This window comes from Homalodisca vitripennis, unplaced genomic scaffold (genome assembly GCF_021130785.1).
Source record: "Homalodisca vitripennis isolate AUS2020 unplaced genomic scaffold, UT_GWSS_2.1 ScUCBcl_2510;HRSCAF=7361, whole genome shotgun sequence".
Lineage (NCBI taxonomy): Eukaryota > Metazoa > Arthropoda > Insecta > Hemiptera > Cicadellidae > Homalodisca > Homalodisca vitripennis.
The window spans coordinates 53,723-62,877 of record NW_025778631.1 but is presented as its reverse complement, the minus strand read 5'-3'; positions in this window follow the sequence as shown (position 1 = coordinate 62,877).

Below are 9,155 nucleotides of genomic sequence, written 5' to 3'. Positions count from 1 at the left end.
GTTAGAGGTTATAATTTGTTATTTTAAATGTTTGACTAGCAATACGCGCTGTTTCTTCTCAATCGACTGAATTACGATTGATTGCAGAGTGATTTAAACTAATAATTTACTTAACACTATCAACATTTGTTCAATAGTATGACATAACCTATAAACTCAGTTTCTCAACTTTTGTGTCAATCTAACAATTAATCAATCAATCATAGTTTACGATAATGAAATATCAGTGTACAATTATTTACCTTTATTGTTGTAGTTGTTGTAAATGACGAATCTAAGCACTCCACATTTTCACGAATAAACATAGTTATCTGCTTTATCCCGTGCGGATCCCGTGCGGCGGACCCACTGGACGGGCATCGTAACGTTACCGGGCGTTACAATTTTTCATGAGTGACTCCGAGCCGCAACCTAATTTAAGACGTTGTCACGTCAAAAATAATCGTCCAATATCTACCATACCATTAAAATTCAATACTGAATCTCTCAATCATAACCAATTTAGTTTTAATTTCGAATGAAAAATTTGCTTCTGATTGCCAATTTCGATTTAGAAGTCAATTTCTAAGAATTGTTGAGAATGCAATGAAGGCATTTGAATGAAAAAAGGGAGTCAGTTCTTCTTGTTCTGTTTGACACATTTAAGGTCTTTGATCACCACAATTTGAAATTGTAATGAATAATTTTGAATTTTATGGGATTACTGCTAATGCTTGGAGAACTATAAATCTTATTCACATAAAACAATTTATTTGCGTTAAGGGCAAGCCTTTATCACCTACGGATGTAAGGACCGGTATTCCTCAGTCCTTGGCCCTCGGATCTGTTGTTCATCATAGAAACTAAAGATTTGATGATACCAAGTTCTTTGGCACGAACATAAATCTGGTTTAGTTATCGGATATTATGGAAGGGCCCAGACATGTGTTCTGGATTTGGTCTAATAGACAGATGTGCAATCATGATAAAACACATCGATAACTTCTTAGTCACAATCATCAAAATAATCATCAATCTGTAAAATTATTTATATATAAATTTTAAATTGGAATTCACAAATTGAATATACAAGTGAAAGTATTTCTATAGTTTATCTATTTCATTCGTAAACTGAAACCACTACTTAAACATCTGTGGGCTGCAGCACTTTGGACTTCTAATCCCACACAGCCGATGGTATAATTGTATGGGAACCATAATCTAAAAGACATAATATTTACTATTACAGAAAAATAATTACAAATACATATGGAGGGTTATTAACAGTCATTAACTTAGAATGTGTTCATTCAATACCAATTCACAAAAAGATTACTTTTCATAAACTTCTCAAAAGGAATGATATACATGAGTACAAGAATAGACATATAACATTTTGATTTAAATCCCTCATGATCGATTATCAAGCATAGGTTTCATATAAAATTTTGGGAACAAGATATTTTATTCAACTTTCAGAGTTTGCATCTTTTGTGAAGTTTAACATATGGAAATACAAATTATATAATTATATAGATAGGACAGATTTTTAAGTTGATGAATAGTTGAAGACGCATTGAGCTTTTAGTTTACGCAAATAACTCTAATAAACGAATCTGGTGAACGAAAACATACTAAACATTTATTCTTCGGTTGTGGGTGCTAGTTGAGTACCACACCGAAAGGAGCGCTAGTAATGGTATCTCGTTTTTGATTGGCTGAGAGTTTGTACTAAATTGTTAATATCAAAATCTCCGCTATCAAAATAAATTAATTTGGTTACCTATTAATTACGTCCTTTACTTTTTTGTTGTGGAGTTATGAATGTGAAAATGATATATCCAAATTGCCATATTTATGTATGTTTAATTTATTTTATTGAAACTGTGAGTATCATATTCACAGTCTGAATTAGTTTTCTTACTTAATAACACACTATAATGTTGTATTTTTATAATGTATTGCAATCTAAAACAATTGAAGTATTTGAGCAAGATGTTTGCAATCAAAAGTCAACATAATTATTACTTGTTATTTATTAATTAATAAATTTGAAATTGGCTCAACGTGAAAGGTGCAAGAAAGTATGGCCACCAATTTTCGGTGAACTAGAGTAGGAACCACAACACCAGAGTACGAGGAAATTAAATCTTCGCAATCATGAATTTACGGTTAATTTTTTTAAGTTTCATAGTAATGGATGGACTAGACGTGTTGATATTAAACATGTTAAAATTTATATGGTTGAACTCAGTTTATTATGAGCAAAGTAAAAATGTTCGCTAATGTTCAGCAAAATCCCATTCAGTATCATGTACCATCATCCATCTCAGAGTTGCAAAATTTCAAGTCTAGAGGTCAGTTCGGTTTTAAGATATCGTGTGAACAAACTGTAAGTAAGGGCATTTTTTCCGGCATCGCACTCAGACAATGATACAAAGGATTACAAGTTCCTTAGAAGAGAGTAAAAAATAGTTAATGTGATTCTAAAAATGGATCCAATATAATTTTATAAATAGAGACGGAGTAAATTTTAATAAAAAAAACCTTAAAGAACAGGGAGCCAACAGAATAAATTAACGTGAAGAAGCAGTGTCTCTGTGAAAAGAACTCATTAAGCTACTTTGTGTGTCACCGTGTTGTACCTTAGTATGTTTTTAATTTTTTCTGTTTTAAAGCAATAAAAAAACTTTACATAAGTACTGTTAGGAAGATAAAATGGTAATACATAAAAAATAACTATGCCACGTACTTTACTTAATTTTAAAAATACCGTTATCAACAAAAAAATGCATTTTGAATTTCTGTATGATATGAATATTGTAGATGAAACGAGAAAAAGCAGCATAGCTGGAATAAATGACTTGTAAGAGACAGGCAGTCTAACGAATTATAAAGTTCACTATGCTTTCTGGTAAATCATACTATGATAATATGTACTGATGTATAATATAAGATGATCTCATATTTTAATTGCTAGGTGTTGCTCAATAATTTATAATTTTCAGCGTTCACGTTAAATTATGATAATATATACCTATACATAGTCAGGTATTATGTTTATTCAATTTTATATATATATATATATATATATATATATATATATAAATATATATATATATATATATATATATATATATATATATATATATATATAATATATTTATATTAAATATTACAATCCAATTTGAATAATTTGCAGGCAGTCCCATTACAAAACCGATGCTAAGCAAGTGGATTGTTTAAAGAGGAAATTATATCATAACTTGTCTAGTACCAAATTTTAAAGCCAACCCAAGCCTCTCAAACTTATCGGATTACCTCTAACTCAAAATAATTTACTGTAGAAACTTAGGAGTAATTTAAATGTCCTTAATAAATGTAAAAAATTAAAAAATGGGGGGATACAGATCTAAACCGAGCTACTCGTCATAAAGGTGTTAGGACAACTTTAATACTACGAGAATCTGGACATTTTAATGAAAGACCTAAGTTAAAATAAGTTATTTAATAAATTGTTCAACTAATATACAAATTACAGTTAATATTTAATGAAATATAATTAGACAAAATAATTTAATTTTGTGATCAGTAATGCATTGGAAATGAACTGTAAGTATTATACTCTACTCAATAGTTTATATTATTCTACTAAATAACCAACTTAAAGTTCCTGTTCAATAAAAGATTAATAATTAGAAAATAGGCAATATAATATCTATAAGATCTTAGGAATTTATAATCATTCATTCATATACTTCTGATTGAAAGCTAAAATAATGTATCTACATAATTTATAACATTTAAATAAATATTATAACTGAACTACAGATAATCACAGGAGTATACAGCCTGATATATGTAGAATGCCTTCCAGCACACACAGCTACTGACTCTACACTGTCAGCAGTCTTTCTCTCTCCCGTTTACTCATTTACTTTCAACAATAGATTGGATTGAATAATTATTGTGCGTCTTGTCAAATATTTGGAGCTTGATACAAAAAGGAAAAAATATTTTTAAAGCCATTGTTGGCGATTTCCTGTATAAAAATTAAGTTTATATTAACGATCAACATTACTTGAGCTACAATTCATATTAGGCATCACATCACACACTTCTCTGGACAAAATGTGTCATAAGATTTAAGTAATAGCACATCTATCCTGATCTTGTCTGAAACAGCGTAAATTTAAAACCATGTCTGAGTACTCCGTTATTAAAGCAGTTACCGGTGTACCAAGGTATACAATTTCATGCTCAATTTGAAAGAAGTATTGGTCTTAAATCACTGTATATATTTTGAGTAACATGTTCAAGTAATAACTTATGGATAAAAGTGTAGAATTATTGCACTTACTGAAAAAGTGTAATCAGCTTTAGCTCAGTATAGAAAAGTCTGTAAGTTCAAAGTGAATCCTTACATTGGCTAGTATTAGAACCTAACATTAGGTAACCCTCTAGTGAAAATAAAATCAGTGATAGTCTTTAATAAAAATAGTTATTACCTCTAGGTGTGGAGAATATTATGGATGTGGCATGAGAAACAGTAAAGATAAGTCTTTAAATATCCGTCACTTCATAGTCTCGCTGCGTCTTAACTCTACACTGAAATGACTAAATACTGGCATTAAATCTTGTAAGAGTTGAGAAGGATATTGATCACACTTCGCTGCTCAAAATCTAATTTATTCTTAGTTAATATTAATCTATATAGACTATAGTTTCATGCTCAATGATAATCCACGTTAAAGTTATCTGCAGATTTGCTTAGAAAACTGTTAATGAAATGTACGCCACACTGCAATGTAAACACAAAATGACAAATAAAATGTTAGTAATGTTCATATAAGAGATGTGCCCGTTAATACCTAAAACATAACGGTAAAACAAATGGTCTCTTTATTTAGGTGAAAATTGAGGAGAGAATTAACGAAAAAATTTATGTAGGTAGTAAAGTATAGATATTACATAATTACAAGAAAGATTTGTTTGAATAAAAGTTTGCACAATATAAAAAAATAATTAGCTTACGCATCATCGTGCATTAAAACAGCTTCAAATTAACAATACTGTGCAAACAATATTATCATATTTACATTTCAGAGCCTCAGGAATAGGCTTTACAAACATGGGCGCCTGTTCCTAACCTGACTTATATCGAGATGTGCCTAAGATCATAATCGAGAGTAATTTTTGGTCAGTTCTAATATGAAATCCTAGATTAATATAGTCTAATTTTGAAATAAAAATTATGAGGTAGCTGACATGCAGCAATTAATTTACGACAGAAAAAATTAAAAAAAAGAACAATTGAAGAGAGAAATTTGTTATTTAGAAACAGCAGTAAAAATATTAAAAGAGGAGAAAAAAGTAAGGTCGTTGGCGGAAATATTAATTAGGACTGTTAAGATATCTATAGCAGGAACCACCAGAAATTGCAGTTTGGGAAGGACTCTATTTTGCCGTGAACTTCGAGCAGCCAATGAGGACGTAGCGACGTTGCCAAACTTCTTCCCCGCTGTACGCCATAGCATACGTTATAGCACGCTATTTCAGGCGGGAGTAACGTGTGTGTGGCAACGTCGCGCGGGTTTGTTAATTTTATTGGTCACTGCCAACTGCACTCTTTCGTGGTCCCTGCTGTAGTGACTACTCTAGATATAGATTATAATAAACCGAACAAACAATTGGCCGTTAGGAGGAGAAATGCGTATCAGTTCTACTTAAACTGTAGTTACTGTGAAATACGATAATGATCACAGATGGAACGACTGAACTCTCGATTGCCGAGGAGAAAACAATAAACAAGGGAATAAATACCAGACAAGCACAGTTTGAATGCTTCAATACGTTTTATTGCTCTTATTTTCATCAGGTTATATACTTGACTGATTTTCCAATTAAAATCGTCAGCTTCTGTTAATTAACCTAGATTGTATAATCAATTTTATCATTCATTTTATAGACTGGAAAATTGCAGCAATTAGATTTCTACTGAATAACGTAGCAACATCAAGATACAACAGCCAGTTCTATAAAACCTGCCAGAGTCACACTTACCATATCCAATCTGTTTACTGGTATAAACGTGACACGTGGCACACTTATTGTAGTCACTGTGGTAGAAGCCTCAACTGGTTCGTTATGTGTTCTTAAAAATACACATTCCTACCATAAATAAAATTTAGTAAATAATTAAAATTTCAAAACTAAAAATATTGAGTGTTCTTATTAGAACACTCAAGATCTGCGGATGGTGAGAAAAGGACTTAAAGACACACCTGAATACATTTTAAACAACGATAAATTTTCTTCAGTAATTTACTAAGTTATCGAGAATGATAGAGCAGACATTTTTAGTTGCCAGTACCAAAATTTGACATTTTATCGCGTTTTAGAGGCAGAACCCGTTGTCCACCAGTTTGAATGTTGTAAGAAAAATTTTTATCTTCAGTTATACCAAAAGAAAATTATTCTTAACCCTGCATGAGGCGCGTGGTGTAAAAATGACCGCACCAATTACAAAACTAGATGCTACTTTGAAGCTATTAGTCTGTGGCACCACCCCTCCCTCACCCACATCCATCCCCACTCTTTTGTGCAAGTGTACGCCGACTGCCGCTCAGTTCGAGTCAGGCGTTTGCCCAGTGAGAAGTGTTGTTTGTCTAGTGCGGTCACTTTTAGGCCACGCGCCTCAATAAGTTAGCTTTATAACTATAGTTTTTACGCTCAGTGACGAAACAGTTTTTTGTAAAGAAAATCATTTTTTCAATTATTATTCATATTTATGTCAAGTAATAAATAAAAAGTAAAATGGATGAAACAAAGCGCCTATGGTTAGAAAACTTGCTGAAAAGTGTTGAGAAAGAGGAGATAGAAAGAGCAAAAGTTTTAGATGAGAAAAGAGAAAATTTGCGGAGACTTTTATTTTCTGATGATGGCAATGCTCAAGAGCAAGATTATGAAGACAGAGAAGCACCTATAGAAAGAGAAGGTTCAGACAATTCAGAGGACGAAGTTGAATTACATGATAGTGACAGTAGGTCAGAAGTATTTCTTGAAGATATAGAAGAGAGATCAGAAGAAAATGTTACCTCTAATGAATCAAATGAATAAAGACACAGTGTTATTACAATTCAGGAAAGAACTAATAATGAAGAAAATATAAATAATGAGATAAACAACATGCGGCAAAGGAATGTTATTTATGGAAGAGACAACAAAACTCAGTGGAATGTCCACATGTCAGATGAATCACTGCGTGGACGTATAAGGCGCCATATAACATCTTTTCGGGTTTTCCAATTTAACTGTTAACTATTTTATCGAGACATCAAACTGTGACCCAGATTTAGCAACTCAAACATATACGGAACTACCGAGAAACATTAACTTTTTGTCTGCTCCTAGTCCTTTGCCCAAGATAAGATAAACTTGTCAAATAATCAAAAAACTCAGAGCAGACACAGGGATAATGATATACCTATACTTATTCAATATTGATCGGTACAGGGTTATTAAAGTCCAAATACCACAACTTATAACTGTCAACTAACAGTTCCAACTGAAGATTGTCAACCAATATCAAATAATCAAAATCGCAGTGTAGACGCAGGGGTAATGATGTCCCATACTTATTAAATGTTGACCAGGGCATGGTTATAATATCCGATACCACAACTTATAACCATCACCAGACAGTATCATCTAAAGTTTGTGAACCTTTAAGAAGTATTCGAGAAGTCGGTGAGGACGCAGTGGTAATGATGTCACTGTATCAGTCAATATTGACCGGGTCGGGGTTATTAGCGTTCCAATTCTCCAAAGCCTACAGCTTTGTGTGATTTGCGAGATATTCAGAGCCTGCACCTTGTTAAGATTGTCATGAAATATAATTAACTATTATCCTTGATCAAATCCTTTAAACTCTTAATCCTTCACTTTAATCTATATTATATGAGCGATATATTGGAAGGCACCTACAAGAGGACATGTCTACAAATACATTTAAACATTCTAGTTTTATTATAATAGTAAATAAATTTAAAAGAACTCGTGTATATAATTATTTTTTTCTATTTATGAATACAAAGTATTTTAAATTAATTTTATATTGTAAATAACGAATAATAGCCCATTTAATAATTGTGTTTTTATGAAGCTATTCAATAATTTTTTATTTGAATTTCAATAAAATCCTAGACAAAATTAAAGCTTTCAAATATACGGTAAGCTCACGTATTAAATTGTCCGGTAGTCTACCAATGAAAAGATCACTAAAGTTTATGAGTTCTTTAAACAACGAGTTGTCTGCACAGCGTTGTTAATCACTTTTACAACGCCAATGTTGAGTTCAGCTCTATTTCCGCTTCACAAGGACGTTCATTTCAAAATCCTTGCTTCGCTTTCACATTAAAGATAACCAGACACAAAATAGCTTTGCCTGCTTATCCAAGAGCCATTCCCCTGTAATTTAGATGTATAGGTGTTGTTATTGTTTTATTAGGTGTACAATTAATTGCCCTAAACACTTTAGAACGTGTAAGCTTTTAGATGCTGCATTGAGCAGAAGGTGACATGGAGCTAAACTTAACATTAATATTGAATCAACCCTTTCCATCGTAACTACCTTATGTGTATGTATATGTTTTATGTTGGATATTGAAACCTTCAGAACGAAAATTTTAATAAACTTAGATTTTTAATTTGGCTGGCAAAAAAATTGAAGACGGTTACACAACATTCGCTTAAATGCGAATATCCATTATTTACATATCTTCTTCTCTAATGCCTCTACGCCTATGATGTTGACGTAATAGTGGCTATAATGATCTAAACGTCTTTTTATTGGATCATGTGCCCGTTGTGCTTGTGATATTTTACAATTAAGCCTCTGGTCAAGGAATCGTTGCTGTTAACTCTTAATTTTTTTAACTTCTCTCCAAGCACTTTATTTTAATTAATGTATTTACTTTCTTCTAATTTACTTTGGAATTGAAGAATTATAAGGCTGTCAAGCGGAAGGAGACAGGAAATTGTGTCAGCATTCAGGATCACACCTGTTTCCATGATTAGGAAAACCTGTCAAGTAATAGAATTCTTCGTGATAATTTCTAAACAAAGGGTAAAAAAAGTAGTTTAGAATAGCTTGATGAAATGCCAGCGTTTTATTT